Source organism: Crocuta crocuta, unplaced genomic scaffold (assembly GCF_008692635.1).
Source record: "Crocuta crocuta isolate KB4526 unplaced genomic scaffold, BGI_CrCroc_1.0 scaffold273, whole genome shotgun sequence".
NCBI lineage: Eukaryota > Metazoa > Chordata > Mammalia > Carnivora > Hyaenidae > Crocuta > Crocuta crocuta.
In genome coordinates, this window is record NW_027529425.1 from 5,267,411 (window position 1) to 5,290,060 (window position 22,650).

General features: G+C 49.2%; 2 long non-coding RNA genes across 2 annotated transcripts; one reads left to right on the forward strand and one right to left on the reverse strand.

Moving 5' to 3' along the window:
* Nucleotides 1–1,984: 1,984 nt before the first annotated feature.
* On the reverse strand, nt 1,985–12,653 carry LOC144227076 (uncharacterized). Its single transcript, XR_013333849.1, has 4 exons — nt 12,488–12,653; nt 7,073–7,180; nt 2,560–2,645; nt 1,985–2,191 (listed from the first exon to the last, which is right to left on the reverse strand). It is a non-coding gene; the product is annotated as an uncharacterized LOC144227076 (long non-coding RNA).
* Nucleotides 12,654–14,153: 1,500 nt separating this feature from the next.
* LOC144227077 (uncharacterized) lies at nt 14,154–22,200 on the forward strand. The gene is made up of 3 exons (XR_013333850.1): nt 14,154–14,291; nt 20,288–20,383; nt 21,762–22,200. It is a non-coding gene; the product is annotated as an uncharacterized LOC144227077 (long non-coding RNA).
* Nucleotides 22,201–22,650: the final 450 nt, after the last annotated feature.

Sequence of the window (22,650 nt, forward strand, 5' to 3'; positions counted from 1 at the left end):
AAGTAGTCGAAAGAAAGAGCTCTAAGGCACTGCATTAGAGACTCCAACTCCCTCATAGTCCTTCTTTGCATAATTTCATTCAACAAGTTGCAAATTCACCTGGCCATCTTCTCTTTCATCCTATTTTCTCATCTTGTACAATATTTTAACACAGCAGGGATTTGACCTCCAGGACACAGTAAGAACTCTGGCTAATGACAGACTTAGCACAACCCCACTTGTTTTGCTGTAAAACCCCCAGCAACCTAACCCCCTTTCTCAAGCTGGAGAAGGAAAACATCCGCTGACACACTGAGGCTGCATTCCTACTGCTTAATTAGCACATCATGCACTTCCTGTACTTCAAAATGCCTTTGATGTCAGTTCTTCTGTCTTCAGTTTGCAGTAATAGAGAAATAAAGGGTCTAAGTCAAGAAACAATATCCGAACAGAAGCGATTGCCTCGTACTAGTCATTTGGCGTGTTTTAAGTGTAGCTTCCTTAAGGCGTTCATTGAGGAGTTGGGCTAAGACACGCCAGTGGTGCACCTGTCTCTTTCAGCTGATACAAGAATAATTAATTATGTGAAAATGACTTCCATTGGAGGTTAATTGATTTTGGCTGACAGTCACATACATAGGCAGATATGTCTTAGGCTGCAGTGGAGTAGAGCTTTATTTAGAACATTTTATTTATATCTTGGGTGATTTCATTCCTAAGAAATTAAGGGAGAGAAAGAGGAGGCGGTGCAGGAAGGCAAGAAGGGAACATTTCTCACCCTTTCGATTTTTGGTTTTTACAAAAAAGAAAAAAAGGCCAATGTCATGGCTAAGAACTTGGCTTTCTCCCCAGGATATAGTAGAACTCAGACACACTGAAGGGAAGGATCAAGCGTGCCCTGAGGGCAGGTAAAGAGTAGAGGGCAAGGGCAAGGTGATGGCATTGACAGGTTTTCTGTGGGAACTTCATCCACTTCCTTCCTTCTGAGAGGTTGGCAGTGGGGTCCCGGTTGCCACCATGCTGTGTTTGAAGACAAGACAGAGTGAATGTAGCGCCTCAGAACTGGCCCACCCACCCCCAACAGATGTGACCACAGTCTCCCTGGAAGCCAAGAGGGACTCTTCTTTCCAAATAATGGCTAAGCTTTAACATGACTTTTGTTGCATGCCAGGAACCTTCCAAGCATTATCTCAGTCCATCCTCACCCCGTGTAGTAGGCTATTATTGCCTCCATTTAATAAAAGGGGTAAACTGATGCTCAGAGAGGTTAAGGAACATGGTCAAAATTGCACAGCCAGCCAATGACTGGGGCTGACTCTCCAGTTATGCTCCGCACAGCTGCTCTGTAATCATTGCTAGTGTTACCCAGGAAAATGGCCCCTCAGCATCCCTGGAAGGTCTTTTAAATTCCTGATGTGTATCCATGAGTATGTGTGCAAGGGTTCTTAAATTTCAGGCTGGGGTGGCACTGTCACCTCTGAAGAGGAATTCTGAGGGCTCAGATGAGCGGTTAGCCTACCCTCTGCTTCACCGGCATATAAAGCAAGTGAGACCAAAGTGTGAGAGGAAACCTTTCTGGGTCATCATCTTTCGAGCCCCATCCTCATCAGCAGCTGTTACTGCTGGCAGCAGAGTCCCCACAGGGTGCCAGTCACACAGGGGTATCAGCCCAGGTCCCAGACCCCAGGCCACGAGCGTGTAATAATAATGATATTCACCCTTCCCAGCAATACCCCCTCCCATGCATTAACTGTTTGCCGCGTGCTGGAATTTGGACCCAGATCTGCTGACTCCTCGTCCACTGCTTACTTAGCCTTATGATTTGGGTCTGGTCATTTCAACTCGTTTCCTCTATGGATGATGAGGATAATTATGCCTGTTTTTAAAATAATATCTACTTAGTCATCGCTTTATATGCAGGATGTATTTATGTGCATGATTTCATTAATGCTCACAGATACTCGCCGGATGCCTACCTTCATCTGAGGACACCACACCGGGGACTGCAGCCCGCTGAAGGCCACACAGCTCACTTTGTGGTGGAAAGAAGATTTAAACCAACTTCTGGGAGACTCCATGCCCCAGCTTTGCCTCCAGGGGTATCGTAAGAATGAAAGATGATGTGTGTGACCAGTGCAGAGCAGGACTCCGTCATCGCTGGGTAGGCGCCGCTGTTACGATTGCCATTCCCACACTGGTCCTGCTCCATCTCCTGGGTGAGTTTCCAGATCACTGGCGCTGTGACCCTCCCCACCTCTACACTCCCCCTCCCCCACCTCCACCTTCCACCAGACAGGTTTAGGAGAGAGGTGAATTGCCTGCAGAGATCGGGGTAACCAATTCTAATCTTACTTTAAAATAGGTACTTCTTTTAAAAAACAAAACAAAAACAAAACCTGTTCAGCCAGATTGCCTGGTTTTCTTACACAATAGCTATCTTAATGAAATCTCAAGTTCATTTGCCCCCAGAGCCTCTTAAAATGAAAAGCACCCACGTTCCCAAGACTGGTCTAGAAACGGTGCGCTGGGGTAACCAGACACCTCTGTCAGCAGCCAATTTTAGGAAACAGACATACCCACCTGCCTTTGCAGCAAAAACAGTCACTAACTTCCCAGCAGGTGTCCTGTGTCCACTCCAAGTGCCGAGAAGTGGAAAATCACCATTTCTGAAAAACAAGGTGGTACTGCCTTGTGGCCCTGAGAGCGGCGCAATGTGGTGGCGAAAATCCTGCCTTTGGCTCATGCTGCCTGCTTTGAAGTCCCAGTTCCGAGGGATGCCTGGGTGGCTCAGTTGATTAAGCCTCCGACTTCGGCTCAGGCCATGTGGGTTCGAGCCCGCATTGGGCTCTGTGCTAAACACTTGCTCAGAGCCTGGAGCCTGCTTCGGATTCTGTGTCTCCTCTCTCTCTGCCCCTCCCTTGCTCACACACTGTCTCTCAAAAATAAATAAATGTAAAAAAAAAAAAAATCCTAGCTCTAAAACTGGTAAAAGCCCCTCTGTGCCTCAGTTTCCACATCTCTATGATGGGAATAAGAAGACTAGCCCCATAGGGTTATTGCTTGGATCTGATAAACCAATTCACATGGACAATGTGCTCCCAGCCGTTTTTGGCATGCAGCCATGCCTACGGCACTATTAGGAGTCATATTATTTATAATAATAATGATACCCACGAACGTCGTTTTTATTGTCATATAGAAATAGGCCTGAACTTTCCATGTCTGTGGCAATACAGCTCTTGGCAATACTTTTATAGGCAGGTTAGGATAATCCAAAAGCTTTGGAGTCTGCATCAGAACCAGGTAGGTGGGGTCAGAGCCTGCTGCTGAGTAAAGAGCCGGCTGGGGATTAGGGGTGCGAGAGGTTAGGACAGTCTAGAGGCCACAGGTCCAGGTGTCACTGGAACCATCTTGTGGCAGGGCCTGACATGGGGTCAGGGATGGGTGGACTTTGGGAGGGGCCTCCATCAAATTCCAAGGGAGCCTGAGATGAGCCTCTTTACTCAGCCTCAGCTTTGCTTCCTACTGCAGACCCTTCCAGAATTTGAGGGACCAGCTCGTTTGGGGGAAATAGAAGGGAAGTTTCCAGAAAGGGTAGGCCCAGGAAATTCATTAGATGGCTCCAGACAAAGGTGAGAGAATTCTAAAATTAGCCATAAGCCATGGACTTTTGTAGGGGACCTCTGCGNGCTTGGTTAACAGGTTCCCTGCCCTTTTGTGTTCTGGATACAAAAAACGCCCTTTGCCATGAGACTCAGAGAGGACTCAGGGAGGCTGCAAGGCCAGACGCAGAACTGCAGACCCCTCTTCTGCTTCCTTGGAGGCTGCCCTGCTTGCGCTCAGGGGTCCACTGGAAAAGACACTGCTTGGCCAAACTTGGGTTGAGCTTCTGCTTCCGCAGGAGCCTGACCTCTGGCCCATCCTCAGAGAGAGCGGGCAGCCAGCCCCTCCAAATGCAGGCCAGCCTCCAGTGGGTGCGATGTGCACCAATCCACACCCCTGTCATCTCTAGCTCATGCCTGCGCAGCCTGCTTGCCCACACCCCTTCTTCCCAGCCTTGCTCCCTCCTCCCTGTGAAAGAAAACCCCTTTGCCTAACCTTGCGTGACCTTGCATGACCTTGCCACATGACAGACCTGAGCTCTCCCCACATCGTCACCTTCACTCCCCTTAGTCCCTCCTTCCTGAACCCGGATTTGCTTATACTTGACTGGGCAAATCCTTGCGTGGGATCTCCCCAAAGTTGCGTTTCCGTAGAAGGCTTGGGTTTTCAGAATGCGGAAGAAACAGGGCCCCTCACCCCAAGGTCTCCACGAGGAGCCAGGCAAGCATATGCCTTTCGGGTGGGGTACAGGGGGCCTTGAGAGTAGCAGAAATTCCGCCTCGTCCCGTCCCTGCTGCGGAATTCTGTGGTTTGCCCAGGTGCCCAGAGGCATCTGTCTGCTGCCTTGTTTGATCCCAAGTAATTATTTGTTCTGTGTTAAAAAAAATTTTTTTCTGTATTCTTTTGCTGGTGCTACGGCCCACGGAACTCCCTTTTTTCTTTCGGTTTCAGCCCCTCACAATATTGCACAGCTATGGGAGAGCAGCCAGCGGTGTGGGCGGTGTGTTGAATAATACAGAGGCCGCCGCGGTAAAATAATGAGGAGGAGCCCGCGTGGTAAGGTGCGTCCCTGGAGGGACCAAATCAGAGATTCCCAATTAGGGGTTCACAAACAATGTGAAATGGCATGGTCAGGATTGACTCCTGATAAGAATGTTCCAGCTAATTAAAATGTCAGAGTTTCCTGGTTCGCCAGGATTTATAGTCAACACCTGGGAAGTAACACTTGTCCGCTGGTCAGTTCCTGCTGATAAGAAGTTCTGCTTGACAGTTACTGAGGTCTTTGATAAATAAAATATGGGAAAACAGATGAATTATTACTTAATAAATGCAGTGTTGTTTGTGAGGTTTTCAGAGCAGAGAGGTTGTAAGCTGGCAGCCCGCGGGCCACAGGCAATCCTTGGACACCTTCTACTTGGTCTGCACAGGAGTTTTGATTTTATTTTGCTCATATGAGCCAACATTTAAAAGAGGAGATAGCACACACACACACACACACACACACACACACACACACACACACACACACACACACACACACACTTCACATCCAGACCTGTGGCTTTTCTTGAACACTGACCACACGGGCTGCATGTCTTGGCAGGGGTGAGGCTGAGCACTGGCTGCCGCTCATGGATGGGACCCGTGGCCACCACCCCTTCCCAGTGTCCTGATGTGGCCACACGGTGCACATACACTGTGTCTTGCTTTTGTTTTTTCTGGCCTGATTTTCCTCATTGACTTTATCTAATGGCCTCTTTACGTGCAGGGTGGGCAAATTACACCCATGACCCCAGTCTGTCCCCATGCCTGTTTTCCTAAATAAAGTTTTATTAGAAGGTCTTGAGCTCACTTGTCTATGAAGCACGGTGCTGCGCCACACTTCACTGGCAGAGGCAAGCAGCTGCCCAGAGCCCATCTGGTGGATGAAACCTAAGATATGTATGTCGTGGTCCCTAACAGATGACGTGCGCTCACCTCTGCNCAGACCTGTGGCTTTTCTTGAACACTGACCACACGGGCTGCATGTCTTGGCAGGGGTGAGGCTGAGCACTGGCTGCCGCTCATGGATGGGACCCGTGGCCACCACCCCTTCCCAGTGTCCTGATGTGGCCACACGGTGCACATACACTGTGTCTTGCTTTTGTTTTTTCTGGCCTGATTTTCCTCATTGACTTTATCTAATGGCCTCTTTACGTGCAGGGTGGGCAAATTACACCCATGACCCCAGTCTGTCCCCATGCCTGTTTTCCTAAATAAAGTTTTATTAGAAGGTCTTGAGCTCACTTGTCTATGAAGCACGGTGCTGCGCCACACTTCACTGGCAGAGGCAAGCAGCTGCCCAGAGCCCATCTGGTGGATGAAACCTAAGATATGTATGTCGTGGTCCCTAACAGATGACGTGCGCTCACCTCTGCCCTGCGCCGCTGAGTTTGTGACCCTTTGGATTACTACTTTCCCCATGTGCTGCTTAACCTCGGGCAACTGACTTACATTCTCTGAGCTCTGAGTGCTTCATCTCTGAGATGGGATAGGGTGAGATTCTGTCCTCTGAGATGGTTGGGTGGGAGGAGCAAATGAACTGAGATGTACACCTGGCACACGATGGGGGTGCTCTGCCCTGCGCGGGACATGTGCTGACATTATCAAAAGTCTGGGTGAACTTGGGTAAAAATTAAAAAGGCACGCCTTGTATGGATTTAATGTTAAGAGTTGTCACAAGGGGACTTCCCAGCACTGCCAGAGGCTTCATCTCCCCCACCCAACCTGAGCCAGCAGGGGAGAGAGACACCGTGCACAGCTCAGCTTAGCTCCAGAGAGGAAATGTGGTTGAGAAGTGTCCCCGGGGCACCAGGCTGGCCAGAACGTGCCAAGCCACATGTGTGGCATCCCATGAGCTATGTTTTTGGAAAACCCTAGAGAAAATGTTAGGAGAGTGACAGGCAGCCCTTGCTCAGAGCCTCAGCTGGGGGCAGGGACCCTTCCAGCCCCACAAATGGGGCAACTGCTGGGCGTGGGGGCTCGCAGTCTGGGTAGGGGTCATGATGGTGGAGGAGTCAAAGTGACTACTACCATTACTCCCTCAAATGTGGGTGAGGGATAAACACCCCCACCCGCCACCACATCATCCCCAAAATCGCTCATACCACCTTAGCACCTGTGACGTCACCTCTGTTGCCCCACAAATACTGACTGAGCACCTGCTATTACAAAGTCACCAGAGTGGACAGGAGACCCCCTCGTATGGAGGGGTGGTGGGCACTTGACAACCCCTAACTAGAAAGTATCAGCTGATGTGGTACAGAGGACCGAGGTGGGTGCTGTGTTAGACAGAGCACGCAGGGAAGGGCTTTCTTTGGGCAGAGGGGCATTGATCAGAGACCTGAAAATGCAGGGAAGTGGTCATGTGAGGATGGGAGGCAGGGAGGACCGGCACTGCAGGTAAAAGACACGACAAGTTCAAAGACAGCATGATGGCTCTGCACCTCACCTGTTAGAAGATGTGGCTGAAAGGGGGTCCACAGCCCACACTGTCATCACTCGGGAGCTTGCTGGGGTGCAAATCTCGGTCCCTGCCTCAGGCCTGCTGGGTCAGAACCTGCGCATGGACGAGACACACAGGTGAGTTACATGTCTGTCACAGGTTAAGGAGCCCAGGACAGAGCACAGTGGAACAAGCCCAGAGCGAGAATGGGAACAGAGAGAGCACCCCAGATGCACAGGGAGCCACCCAATGCGAAACAGGTGAGATGGCCCCACACCTCTGTCGTGGTGGCTCTTTTGCTCTGATTTCAGTCCTCAAGAAGGACTTACGGGACATGCATTTCATGAGGTGCTTTCCTGACACAGGGTGTGCTGCATAAGTAACTCCTGGCGCCAGGAGAGGAGTGGCATCACGAGTCATGGTATTTTCACACACGTTAAGACCAAAGGAAAACAACAGCAGCGTTTGCAGGAAGTTTGCTTCTCCGTCAATGCCCTGAGTGACTTCTTTGCCAAATACGGGAATGGTTAGCTAATGCTGGAAGAACATATCCTTAATTCTTTGTGCAATTTATAATCTAATGTGACACACTTTTAACTTTTTCCTACATTATTCACCATTTCTCCATCACTGTCCTAAATCTAAACAATCAGCCGAATGGTAAATCAAGCTCTGATGTGCACTGTTTGCTGATCTCTGAGGTGTGGATGCTCCCATCACAGCCAGTGGCCAACATCAGGCTACCGCATTGCTCTACAGTATGTCCTACACAGACTGGGTATGTAAGCAACTTCCAGAGCAGAGATCATCGTACAATAATTAGGAAGGGATGACTTCCCATCATTTCTTCATTATCTTTGTTTTCAACAGAATTTTTAAAAAGTTTTTACAATCTATTTTTTCTTTTTTTAAAAGGTTATTTATCTATTTTGAGAGACAGATAGAGCACATGGGTGGGGAAAGGACAGAGAGAGAGAGAGAATCCAAGCAGGCTCCGCACTGTCAGCATGGAGCCCAGTGTGGGACTCGATCCCATAAACCACAAGATCATGACCTGAGCTGAAATCAAGAGTTGGATGCTCAACCGACTGAGCCACCCAGGTACACCTACAATCTAATTTTTAATAATGTCTGTGTTTAACCACCAACTTACAAAATTCCTGCAATTTAACGGTTGGCTCTGCTGAGCTGGTAGGAGCTGACTCCGACGCAGCACTGGGTGGGGGCCTCAAACACTCACAGGACAGACATAGCATAGTCTTTGGAGCAGAGCAGGTTACACTTTAGTGAGGCATCTCGAGCTCCATGAAACCCAGCTTCTGGTTTCATAGGCTTGGGGGTGGGAAATGAAATTGGCTCTTGCTTTGCCCCAGCCCCCACTCTGGCCTAGGAATACCCTTCCTCAGGGGTAGCCCTGAGGACTGGACCCTCACAGCCCCCTGCACAGTGAGCTCAGTGGAGACCCGCTGAGACAGGAGAGGAAGAGGAACCAGGAGACTAGAATGGACAGTGTCTTGGAGAGGAGATTGGGGCAAGGTCGCCTTGACTTGCCCTTCCCAACACTGAGCCACTACATGGAGGAAGGGATGGCGGAGCATGTAAGCTCTGGAAGAGGGGCCTCTGATGGCTGGAGCCTGGCCACTGAGGTCAGCCTGCTGGGCTTGGAGTCAGGAAGGGAACTACCTTATACATTGATCGCCTACTTCGGGCACTTCGGATGACTCGTACCCTATCACCGTTGATCCTCGAATGGCCTGNGAACCAAGAACATCACAATGTGGATGAAAAAACACAAGCAGCAGTCCCCCACACAGACATGAATCGGAGGTTGGAATTATCAAGAATTTAAAAGCAGCCATCCTAAGAATGCCTCAAAAAACAAGGAATTCTTTGGAAACCAATGAAAAATAGAAACTCCTAGTAAAGAAATAGAAGTCATATTTAAAAAAAGGAACCGAAATGGAAATTTAAAAACTGAAAAACACATTTACTGGGATAAAAGCCACAGAACCCTCCCTGGATAGGCTCAGTAGGAGAGTGGAGATGACAGAGGAAAGAGTCAGCAAACTTGAGTTCGGATCAATAGGGTTTCCCGTTCTCACTAACAGAGAGAAAATGAGCAGGAAAAAACACAACACCGCAGAATCTCAGAGAGCTTGAGACAATAAGAAAAGAATTAATACGTACGTCTTCTGAATTTGAAAAGGAGAAGAAAGAACAGGACTGATATACTGTTTGTGTGTGTATTTGTGTGTAAATGCGCATGTGTATACACACACATAATACCTATATATTAATGATGACGTTAAAAAGACCTAAGTGGAAGTAAGGTTTTCTTATACTTTACTCAAGTGGTAAAGTTTCAATACCAGTAAACTATAATAAGTTGTGTACGTATATTGGAATCCCTACAGCAACCAATAATTTTACACAGTGTCTCCCACAAAATAGAAGAGGAAGGAATACTTCAGACACATGGGTGGCTCAGTTGGTTAAGCGTCTGACTTCAGCTCAGGTCACGATCTCACAGTTTGTGAGTTCGAGCCTCGCATTGGGCTCTGTACTGACAGCTCAGAGCCTGGAGCCTGCTTTTGATTCTGTCTCCCTCTCTCTGCCCCTCCCCTGCTCACGCTCTGTCTGTCTCTCTCTCTCAAAAATAAATAAACATTAAAAGAATTTAATGCAAACTGTTTTTGTAAAGTAATACTTCCAGCTCATTTTATGAGGTTAATATTACCTTGATGCCCAAACCAGAAAAACATAATGAAAAGAAAGAAAAAATATATAAGCCAATATCTCTCATAAATTTAGATGCAAAATTTCTCAACCAAAATTTTGGCAATTCGGATCCAATAATATATTTAAAAAAATCATACACCATGACCAAACGGGATTTATTCTAGGGATGCAAGAGTGGGTCAATATTCAAAAACTAATGTAACAGACTAAGGAAAAAAAAAACATATGATCTTATCAATTTATGCAAAAAAAAAAAAATACCACCATAGCACTTTGGGCAAAATCCAACACCCGCTCATTATAAAAACTCTCAGAAAACTCAGACTAGAGGGACATTTCCTCCATTTGACAAAGAGCATCTACCAAAACCCTTCAGCTAACATTGTACTTAATAGTGAAACACTACGAAATGTTTTCTCCATAGGACTGGAGAAAAAGGAAGGATGTCTTTTGTGCCTGGAGGTTTTAGCCAGTACAATAAGGCAAAAATAGGAAATAAAAGACATGTAGCTTGGAAGAGAAGACATAAAACTATTTACAGATGACATGTTTGTGTTGGAAATTCTAAGAAGCCTCCAAAAAACTTCTAGAACAAATAAATGAGTCCAGTCATGTCACATGATAAAACACCAACTCCCACAAAAAACAATCACATTTCAGTGGACTACAACGAATGTGCGATCAGTGAAATGGAAAACACAATAGTTCCAAGGCAAATGAACCACTTTGGTATAAATCTAACAAAACACGTGTAGAATCTGTATCTTGCATGTTATTAAAAAACTAATAAAATAAATGGAAAAAGACCTAAGTAAGTGGAAAAACATACCATGCCCATGGACTGGAGGATACGACGACACAGGAAAAGATGTCACTTCTCCCAGAATTGATCTACACATTCACTGCAATTACTTTAAAAATCCTAGCAAGATTTTTCCTAAACAAGCTTATTCTAAAGTTTTTCCAGGAAAGCATAGGACCTAGAATAGCTAAAAATGCTCTTAAAAAATACCAAGTTGGGAGAAATTTCTTTATTCAATATTGACACTTACTCTACAGTTATAGTAATCACAAAGGTATAGTTTGGGCGGAGGGAATAGCCCACAGATCACTGAAACAGAATAAAGAACCCAGAGAAAGACTCACAATTGCCTGACTGATTTTAGAAACAGTAGAGGCTCCCCAGAGGAGAAAGAATGCTGGTGCAAATGCACACGTGTAAATAACAACACCAACAACAAAACAAGCCTCTATTTAAGCGTCACGTTTTATACAAAAAGTAACTCAAAGTGAATCATGCACTTCAATTAAAAAGATACAATTTGGGGGGAAAAAGGGAGAAAAATCTTTGCGATACAGGGCAAGACAACAATTTTATGCCAAGCACATTTAAATCGAAGGAAAAGCATTTAATAGAAGGAAAAGTTGGTTATTGGACCTCATCAAAATTAAAAACCTTACTCTGTGAAAGATCCTATTAGGAGGATACAAAAACAAGATATAGGCTGGGAGAAAATATTTGCAAACCACACATCTGACAAAGGACTCATATCTAGAAAAATAAAGAGCACTCAAAACTCAACAGTTAAAAAAAACCAAACAGTCCAGCTAGAAAATTGGCAAAAGGCATGAACAAACATTTAACCAAAGAGGACACACAGAAGGCAAACAAGACCATGAAAAGATATTTAACATCACTGGCCAGTAGGGAAACCCAAATTAAGGGCACCCTGACCTATCACTACATACCTATCAGATGGCTCAAACAAAAATCAGTGATAACACCCAATGCTGGTGAGGATGTGGAAAACCAAAGCACTCACACAGTGCTGGTGGGGATGTAAAAGAGTACAGTCACCCTGGAAAAGAGTGTGGCAGTTTCGTGTAAAACTGCACACAAGCTTACTGTTTGACCCGTTCCCAAAGTTCTTACTAATCAGATGGCACGATTCTGGGCGGTCCGGCGGACACAGCACTGGAAGCACCACATAGAACGCATGTCTGGCACGGGGAAGGGGAAGGTGGATTGGGTGGTGAGGAAGATTTCTCAGGGAACTGAGGGAGCCACCAAGAACAGCGTTGATGCCGAGCCATGCCAAACATACGATAAGGTGCACCAAATGCGACGGGGTCAAAGGGACGTCCACAGAACAGGGAGGTCCAAGGACACCTGGTGGAGGAGGCAGTTCTCAACAAGCACTGAGTGTGGCCTTGACCTGCTGACCCACTTCTAATGGACACAACCCAGCAAAGGTGGTAGGATGCCACTTCTGAGATGAGGTTACAAAAATCCATGACTTCCATCTTGAGAACTCTCTCTCTTCCTCATTTTGACACTCTACAATGCTGTGAGATGACCACTGGAGAAGTCATGTGGCCAGGACGTGGGGCCTGCCTCTGGCCAATAGCCCAAGAGGAGTGGAAGCTGACCAGTGCAAGCCGACCAGGACCTCTTAATGGGGCTGGAAGGGGATTCCGCCCCCGGTGGATTTTGTTATGACCTTGGGCCCAGCTGACCCCTTGAGTGCTGCCATCAGAGAGACTGCAGGCCAAGCCCCAGTTCCTGCCTGATGGAAAGCATGAGATAATACAAGTGTGCTGTTTTATGATGTTTCATTTTGGAGGAATTTGTTAGGCAGCAAGCAATAGCTGATACAGGAGGTGAGGTCTCTCATCACCCACCAGGTCGGCACAGGCTTGTTCACATGGTGGCCGCAGGATTCCAAAAGAGACAGCAGAAGCCTGTGAAACCTCGTGGGGTCTTGGCTCAGAGTCCTTGAGGTGTCGCTGCCGCTGCATCGTACTGACTGTTGCAGGTCTGGGGTTCAAGGGCGGGGAAATGGATCCCACCTGTGGCTGGGAAGACCCTCAAAGTCACAAAGGCACATTGCAAATAAGCATGGACACAACTTTGCCAACCATCAACCAGGGGCCTGCTTCCAGAAATGTCTTGCTTGGCCAGCCCCCAGGGTCCGAGGTGGAGGTCAGAGCTGCTGTGAGACACACGAGAGGAAAGGCCAGAGGTCATACCAGGCTCAGAACTGGAGATGTAGAGCCCGTGGTGGTGGTGGGGGCGGGGAGGGACTGGCAACAAAGTCTTCCACAACCAAGATGTAAACCCTCCCCTCTCCCTCCAGTCCCTTCTCTGCACTGTGGTCAGATATGAGAGCTTTGGGGGTAACTGGGGGGCTCAGTGAGCTAAGTATCCAACTTTGGCTCAGGTCATGATATTGCAGTTCACGACTTCAAGCCCCACCTCGGACTCTGTGCTGACAGCTCAGAGCCTGGAGCCTGCTTTGGATTTTGTATCTCCCTCTCTCTCTGCCCCATCCCCACTCTTGCTCTGTCTCTCTCTCAGAAATAAATAAACTTTAAAAAAAGAAAAGAAATGAGAGCTTTCGGACAGGCTCCTCGGGTAGTCAGGTAAAGCCTCGCAGCCTCGCCAGAAGGGCTCTGTGAGCAGTGTCCCTGTGCAGGTTGTTAGAATGAGAGCAGGCTCCCCGCAGAAGGCCGTTCGCCTGCCCTCGACACCCACGATGGAGACCTTCAGTGACTGTCAATCCCAGATACAGAGAGTCAAGGCTGCCCGCACCCTCAGCCCTGCTGTCTCCTAGCCGAGGACTCCCAGGCTCACTCTCTGCAACCCCCCCGCCCCCACCCCGAGAGAAAGAGCCACCTTTCTGCTCTGATCACCTGCAGTGGGGCTGGTGTCTGGGAGCTGGTGTTTCCATGATCTACCTCCCCGCCAGGTCTGTGAAAACACGTAGGGCCTCTGACTTCCTCTCTGCAGGCCCGAAAGAGAGAGAGAGTGAGAGAGAGAGACAGAGCGAGCAGAGATCACCCGAGCTGGCTGGCGTAGGCCAGTGATGGTGCCAGAAGCTTCTGATAAAAGCCGACTGTGAGGGTTTCACGGGGCACTGGGGGCTGGTCCTAACAACCGGAGACAGAGGCTGTGGACGGAGAAAGTCAGGCTCCCTGGGTGGTAGCTGTCTGTGCACACTCTGCGATGTGACTGTGCAAACCCAGCTCTGTAAAGGCGTCTCTGGGAAGTGATCTCCTGCCCGGTGCAGGGCCCCCCACAGCTCCTCCCCCATGCCCTCAAGGCCTCCCCACAAGCCCTGTCTGACCCCGGCAGCCCAGACCCTCGGCACCCAGGGGCAGGGCGCTGAGACCCCGCCGGGCACCGTCTGTACCCTGCATTCCGTTGGGGGGCATGCCCGTTGTGCTCCACTGTTGTACTCCCTCACTCACCATGGCCGATGGAGAGCTTTCCGTGTCCTGGGCCCAGCATCAGAACGTGGAGCCATGGAAACGACTATGACCATGCCCTTGGAGCTAATGTGGGGGAGCCTGTGACCAAGAGTGAGTCCCCAAGAGACCAAGGGGCCTCATGAATTGTGATCTACGTGCCCCCTTGAAAAACAGGCAGCTGGCTGGCCTGGCCCATCCTTCGACATCGCTTTCTCGGTAATCAATGCATTTTAGGGTGAATTTCATTGCCACTCGGCTTCCTTGAGGCTGGTAGATAATGTCGCAACTTAGATGCCATCAGTACACATTTCCTGAGCACCTAGTTTCTGCCTACACGACGGCGGGCTTTGTGAGGGACACAAAGGGAGATGACGTAGGATAGTTTTCCATGGGAAGGTCTGCTGTCTGCTCTGTGGTGTTCACCTTGGCCTGGAGGGTAAGCAACAGAACCATTTTTGGTGACAACAAAGGCAGGAATGTGAGAAAATAAGAAGTATCCTTGGTTTCCGACATAGGACAGTACCCTCCCCTCCTTGTCGTCTCCCTCCTCCTCCTCTCCACCTGCTCTTCCTCCCCTCCTCCTCCACCTGCTCCTCTTCATCTCATTCTCCTCCTCCCCCTTTTTCCTTCTTCTTCTTCTTCACCTCCTCCTCCTCCTTTATGTAAAAATATTTCCAGAAAGAGAACACCCTTAACCCTTTAAAATAGAAATAACATGTGGCATATGGGTGGCTCAGTCAGTTCTGCATCCGACTCTTGATTTCAGTTCAGGTCGTGATCTCACAGTTTGTGGGTTTGAGCCCCACGTCAGACTCTACAGTGACAGTGCAGAGCCTGCTTGAGATTCTCTCCCCCTCTCTCTCTGCCCTTCCCCTGCTCGTATATTCACACGTGCTCTCTCTCTCTTTCAAAATAAATGAACTTAAAAAAAATAGAAACGACACATACTTTGACATGCATGCCTATCTGGACCCAGGGACAGCAGGTGCCTGAGGCTCTGTGTTGAGCAGGCCTCTGAGGTTCAGTCTGGCTTCTGATGCAAAGCCTGTCAGCCTGTCACTTGCTTAATGATGTCTGTTGTGGCTGCCGGAGCCAAAGAGAGCATTCACTACCCCTGCCTTAGTGCAGAGGAGCTTAGGAGAGCTTTTCCCCTGCCATAACAAGAGGGGCTGAGCCAACATTTCCGATCTCACAGAGGGGCCGCTGAAGGAGAGACGCATGAAGTCGGGGCTGTCCCATCTCACCATGGGGCCCTCAGTCTGCCCGCCGTCCGGGCTCTGAGCAGCCTGCAGCAGGAAGCGCCTCACCAGGCCTTCCCACCCCGTCTCAGACCCTACTCTCGCAGCGTTTCTATTCCAGCCTCCTGAACTGTTCTCTTCCAGCCACGTCCAGGTGTGATGACAAACAAAAAGTGTAAACGTTACATTGTATGATTGGATTTTTTAAGGCGTACCATGCACTGATTTAATGTATACGTTGTGAAATGATTAGCGTGATCAGGTTAACACAGCTGTCAGCTCACATGGTTACCATTTTCTGTGTGGTGAGAACAGGTAAGAACTGCTCTCTTAGCAACGCTCAGGGCGTGGCAGCGCTGTTAGCTACTGTTGCCAGGCTCCACGTTAGGATCCAGAATGTCTTCCCCTTATAGCTGAACGTCTGTACCCTTTGGTACATTTGGTCAATTCTGTCCATTCCTCCCACCCCCCAGCCTGTGGTCACCACTAATCTTCTCTGGTTTCATGAGTCTGGCTTTTGTAGATGCCACATAGCTGTGAGAGCCTGCATACTTGTCTTTCCGTGTCTGGCTTATTTCACTCAGCAAACGGTCCTCTAGTTCATTCCTATTGTCAGAAATGGCAGGCATTCCTTCTACTTTTTTTAAGTTTATTTATTTATTTTGAGAGAGAGAGAGAGAGAGAGAGAGAGAGAGAGAGAGAATCTCAAGCAGGCTCCACACTGTCAGCACAGAGTCTGAAATGGGGCTCAATCCCAGAAACTGTGAGATCATGACCTAAGCCGAAATCAAGAGTCAGATGCTTAACAGACTGAGCCAACAAGGCACCCCAGAATTTCCTTCTTAAGGCTGAATAATAATCCATTATGCATGTGTGTGTGTGTGTGTGTGTGTGTTACATTTTTTTTTCATCAATTTATGTCGACGGACCCTTAGGTTTTCTCCGTATCTTGGCTACTGTGAATAATGCTGTAGTGAAGGAAGGAGAGCAGATATCTCTTCCAGATACTGATTACATTTCCTCTTGGACACATACCCAGAAGTGGGATGGCTGGATCACACGATAGTTCTATTTTTAATTTTTTGAGGAAGCCCCACACCATTTTTCGTAATGACTATTCCAATTTACATTTTCATGAGCAGAGGACAAGGGCTCCCTTTTCTCCCCACCCTCCCCAATACTTGTCATCTTTTGTCATTTTGATAATAGCCACCGGAGCAGGTGTGAGGTGGTATCTCATTGTGGTTTTGATTTGCATTTTCCCGAGGACTAGTGATATCAAGCACCATTTCATACACCTGTTGGCCATTTGGATGTCTTCTTTGGAAAAATATTTATTCAGGTACTTTGCCTATTAAAAAAATTGACTATTAGTGTTTTGTCTTTTTTTCTGCCCCACTGAACTCTTTGCAAAGCCTGGATATCTGTGCTCCTCCTGGACCATAGAACAGCTATGACCATTGTCCCTACCAGGGAACTCTTACATTAGCTCCATCAAGACCTGACTCAAATGTCACTTACTCTGAGAAGCCCTCCCTGATTCCTCTACTAGAGTTGTCATCCCGTCCTCTCTTTTCCTGCTGCAGATGCAGCCTGTGCATGGCAATCTTCACTCTCTCACATGTCACCCTTACCCTTTGATGTGGCTTTACTTGCTCATAAGACAGATTTTCATGGGTGCTTTGGGCCCAACTCACAGTTGGTGTGCAAAGATCATTGGTTGATATATGGATGGATGGATGGATGGATGGGGAATGGGTAGATGGATGGGAGGAAGGAAGGAAGGAAGGAAGGAAAGAAAGAAGGAAGGAAAGAAGGAAGGAAGGAGGGGTGGATGGATGGAAGGATGGATGGGTGGATGGGTGGGTGGATGGATGGATGCCATATTGGTGCTGAGACTCAGCTCAACATTCTTGTGCCTGTGCTTTTCCTTGTACTGCCTTAATGAATTAATCCAATCTCTATGGCTTCACATACTGAAGGTTAATTTCCCTTCCACAAAGCCCAGTGTGAGTTCCACCCTCTCCTGAGCAGGTGTCTTATATCAACCATGTCTTTTATTTTCTGTGTCCTGATGTTTTCACACCTGGGCCCTTGCCATCCCTGGAGGGACTGACCCTCCCCCAGTTAGCCAGTTCCTGAGGATCCTAAACCATTCACCCAGGAGCACATTTCTCAAATGCAAACCAACCAACCCAGAGCCTACACCCCAACATCCTCCTCCTTGGGGCTTTCACACTCTGGGCCTCTGTCCCCCAGCCCTAATCCCCAGGGACCAGAGCCGGGACAGTCCCCATGCCTCAGAACCCACTGGAATTACCCAGACTGGCTGGTCCTCGGCCTGCTCGACCTGCCTCCATGCTCCTTCCCTCGGAAACCAGTAAGGCTCTTCACCAAGCCCCACCTCCCTCCGCCTTCTGACTGGCCCTGGGGCTTCCATGTGGTGTCCGTGCCCCCTCCTCTTGGGACTTCGAGTAAAGACTACCTTTCCAATGGTGATCATCTCCTGGGGTCCTGGCCCTGCCATGCCTCACATTTTCTACTAAAACACTGTATTTGAAAACAGTCTTTGGCTCAGTGCCTCAGTCACCCAGGCTGCTCTCCGGGTTGGCTCTACCACCTGACAGGTGGCCCCCACAATTCTGTGGCAGGGAAGAGAGAGTGAAGGCATCCTGCACCAGCTCTTCCGTGCTCCTGCCCGGAATTGGCACATGCCACCTAAGCACACGGAGGTGTGTCCGGGAAATCTGAGAGCAGGGGGTTCACTGTCCCTGCCTCTGGTCTTGACCTTTCCATCTGAATTAAGAATGAATCACCCATCTAGGGTCAATATATGTTTCATTTCATAACCGTGACACAGTATGATTTCAGAGTACCCTTTGCCATCGATATGACCTAGTTTGTCACCAGAAAATATGGACGCGTAATGTTAACAAAGCAGAGACGCCAAGGAGACAAGGTGCAAGGACTGATTAGGCCATAAATGTGCTCCGGCATTAGGGCCATGAGTGAGATTGATGGCCTGAGGCCCCAAAAGCTCCCCAGCTCTCACCTCCTGGGCCATTTGGGGACAACAGGTTTAAGCTGCAATGTGATGTGGCCGCAGAGGAAATCTGGTCTGTAACCACCCACTCTGGTAACTACCTTCTTTGGGCGGGGTGCCTCCACAGACTGCTTTTGCTTTTAATGGGGCCACATGTTTTGTGTTTGACCACGATAGGCTCCCGATTATTCATGATCAGGGAGGGGTCAGTGGAAAGGTAAGCATCAGGAATATTTGGAAGCACAGACCCGAGTGGGCTGATAATTCCAGCTTCTTTCTCCCCAGATTATCACCTGTGGCGGCTCAAAGGTTGTAAAATTAACAAAGCATTCACCTCTTCCTTCTCGCGCCCTGCTAGATGTGCGAATGGCAGTGATATCAGCCGGCGGGCGGGGGTAGGGGGACCCAATGCAGGCAGCTGGACAGTAAGGAGAAGACAGGGCAGGAGTGGAATCGTATGGGCCGGGGGCTGTAAGCACATAGTTGCATGTACTCCTCATGCCCACCTTGGAAGGAGCCTCTCATTTTTACAGATGAAGATGCGGTATTCAGAGCGGGTAGGGGACTGCCTGGAACCACACAGGATTCCGGGGGTCATTGTCCTGCCTCCACCCCCAGGCAGGCCCAGCCTGCAGCTTGGCGATGTCACCATGAAGCACCTCACTGGCCGTCAGGCCCACCTTGGCAAGGGTCATGACCCGAGGACGCTCCTAGCCTCTCAGAGGACACCCCTCTTTGCAAGGCTGAGCAACACTGCACACGCTCTCTCTGCAGAGCAATGCACGAGCCGGCGTGCACACACACGCATGTGTTCCACCTGCAACCTCGCAGACTTGCAGGTGTCCCGGCCGAAGTGTAGCTGGTGGGACATGGGCAGAGCTTCTCCCCAGCCTGGCGCCTGGTGTCAGGTTTCAGGACGCTGACACATACTGTGGTCTGAGAGACAAACGTAAGAGGTCATAGCGAGTCGGCAGCACAGGTGACCCCGGGGCAAGGAATCAGTCACATCTCCGTGCAATGCGCTAGCTGTCCCCGCCTCCCAGCTGGCGCCCTCCTCAGCCTCTATGACTGTCCACGGGGCACGGTCCCAAGCGTCACCTCAGCCTCGGTGCGGACCTGCCCGTGGCATGGTCAACGCTGTCCTCACGCCAGGAAACGTGCTCGGGCCTGACCCAAAGAAGACAAGCTCCATTCAGGAGGGGCTGGGACATCGAAGACCGGATTTGGGTTTTGGCAAAAGAACTGTGCTTTCCACAGACAGGTGGGGGGTGGGGGGCTGGGGCTTGAGGAGAAAACAGCAGCATTGCCTGGTGGCTACTTAGCCTCCTCTGCCTCAGTTTTTCCACCTGTAAAGTGGGAGCAATGTTGCTCTCACCTATTAGGGCCATTACACCCGCAAAGCCTGGAGAAGGGTACCTGGAGTGTGGGACTCACGACACACACGCGAGGCCCCTGGGTTTCATTCTAGCCTCCACGGCCACAGAGAGGGCTCTGGGGTTGCAGAGAGACTTCCCACTAAATAGCACCACTCATGTTCCCCTGAGTCCTAAACAAGCTGGATGAGACCAATGAGAGATCAAAGCACTCGCTTCGTTCCCCGTGCACCTGTCAGGTGCGTTTCTCCACCTCCCAGGGGTGTGTGGAGGGAGGCTGGGAGCTCTGCCACGGGGGAGGAATGGTCAGCATTGCGGTCACTGTAAAGGCATCTTCGGTACCTGTCATGCCAGCCCAGGCCTGCATGGCTCCTGGAAACACCTGTGGTCAGAGATGTTTCTGCATGTTCGTGGCCATCGCTCTGGGAGCCAGCTTTGTCTTCCTGCGAACTCCGCCCACAGCACCTGCCAGGTGGACCTGGAAACACAATCTCAGGGGTGCATGAGTGTCACATGAGGCAGTTCTTTCTCCTGGGAAGCCCCTCCTCAGGGGCTCACTACTCTCTTCTGTCAGCAGGTGACAGAGGACCACATGCTACCTGCAGCCTCCAGACGACTACTCAGCAGCTGCCTCTAGGCGGATACATCCTGTGCCTTCACAGCCCGCAAACCAGTAAGGATGATTTCAGTCACCTTTTGCTGCCTCCAATTTTGTCTTTCAGCAAAACCAAAGTGTCTGTGTTATTAATGAAGTCAGGAAAAGAGAGGGAGGAAAACCATACGTCCAGCTGAATTCTAGCCTTAGATAAATCGAATCCACTCACAGGAAAGCACTAGACTAGGAAAAATGTTAACAGCTCTCATAGAAAAAAAAGATGACTTTCCATAATATATAAAGAGCTCCCACAAATCAAAAAGAAAAGACAAATAAACCATTGGAAAAATGGGCAGCAAACACTGTCATGAGCTGTGTTGGTTGACTGCTGGGACAGCCCATCCTCCCTCCCCCTTCCTAGGGGATCCAGGGTGGCTCAGGACCACGTCCATGTCCCCAGTGTCCTGGAGTCTGGATTCCTTGAGGCCCATCACAGTGGGTCATTCTCCTTGCTTGGGTTCACAGATAGGATGGGTGATGGCAGGTGATGCTGTCAGTCCCATCTGCTGGGAGAGGTGGGAATGGGGCTTCCAGGAAAGCTTTTTCTCAACCTCAGAAAGAGACACTGAAGGGCTCCTGGGCAGCTCACTGGGCTAAGCATCTGACTCTTGGTTTTGGCTCAGGTCATGGTTTCATGATTTGTGGGTTCGAGTCCCACATTGGGCTTCACATGGACATAGCAGAGCCTGCTTGGGATTCTTTCTCTCTTCCTCTCTCTGCCCCTCCCCTGCTTGTGCACTCACGTGCTCTCTCTCTCTTAAAAGAACTAAACTAAAAAAAAAGAAAGATAAAAGGGCACCTGGGTGGCTCAGTTGGTTAAGTGTCTGACTTCAGCTCAGGTCATGATCTCACAGTTTGTGGGTTCAAGCCCTACATTGGGCCCTGTACTGACAGCTCAGAGCCCGGAGCTGGTTCAGATTCTGTGTCTCCCTCTCTCTCTGCCCCATCCCTGCTTGTGCTCTGTCTCTCTGTCTCAAAAATAAATAGACATTTTTTAAATTTTTTAATTAAAAAAAAGAAGATACTGTTGAAGCCAGTTGAGTCACATTTTTCTGTTCCTTGCTCCCCAGTGCATCCTAAATAACACAGATACGAGCAGGCACTTTTATAGATGAGATATGATCGGCCAATAAACATATGAAAATATGTTCAGCCAAAGTAGTTAAACAGGAAAATGCAAATTGCAGTAGCAGTGATATAATTTGTGCGTATCAGATCGGCAAAGAGTAGAAAGATTGATAACAGGTCATTCTGGTGAGGCTGTGATGTACGGGAGCTCTCGCACACCACGGCAGGAAGTAAGTGCTCCTACAGCCTTTGCGGAGGACAGGTTGACGGAATCTCTCAGTGTAGGTGCACCCTTCCAGCAACAGTGCCAATTCAACCTGTTTTGCAGAAACACTTGCACCAATCTAGCGAGGGACAAGTCGCTGGAAAAATGTTGATTTGGAGCAGCAGCAGCAGCACAAACGGGTCCAAGCTGGTCCCAATTGCTTCCAAGAAGGACTTGGGTAAATAAACTGTGATGCACTGATGCTATGGAAAACCATGCGGCTGCAAGAAGGAGTCTCATAACTAAGTGTGCAGACATGGAAAAAAAAAAACACAGAACACAAGACAAGGAGTAAAAGTTCAGTGAAAAACAAGTCCTGGAATAGTGCAAACAGTACAATCGCACTTACGTAAAAGCTTATCTCTGAACGTACAATACTTGCGCGTGGACACATGTTCAGATCCATCAATGAGAAACTATAAATGGACAGGCTGAAGGATTAACAGTGCTTCCTCTGTAGAGAGAAAGTGGGGAGGTGGGAATAAGGAGGGGCTTTAACGTTTTCTTCCATGTTCTGTTTGAAAAACTTGCGTACAGTGTATTACTGTATTGTGTGGTTTCTTAAACATGCAAGCCGCTCATGACGTTCAAAGTCAATATATAAAAGGGATGTGTTATGGGAAAAAGAGTTCATTGTGCGAGGAGCAGTTCTGCAGCCCTGGCTCCTCCCAGGCTGGTCCTCCTTCACCGCCGCGTGCTGTTCCAGCCAGTGAGGGAACTCCACCAGCCCTCAGGCCACCGGGCGAGGTCAGTGCCCACAATTTCTCAGCCCGGGACCCAGCGGAGCCTGAGAACAGAGACCTGGCGGGCAGGACCCCGCAGCTGGCCGCCCCCCAGGCCTCCACCGGAGCAAACGTCAGTCACACATTCCTCCCCACCTCCCAGCGGCTTCCTACCTGGTGCCGCCCCTGGGGCCCAGCCTCGGCTTGAAGCCAGCTGTCCCGAGAGACAG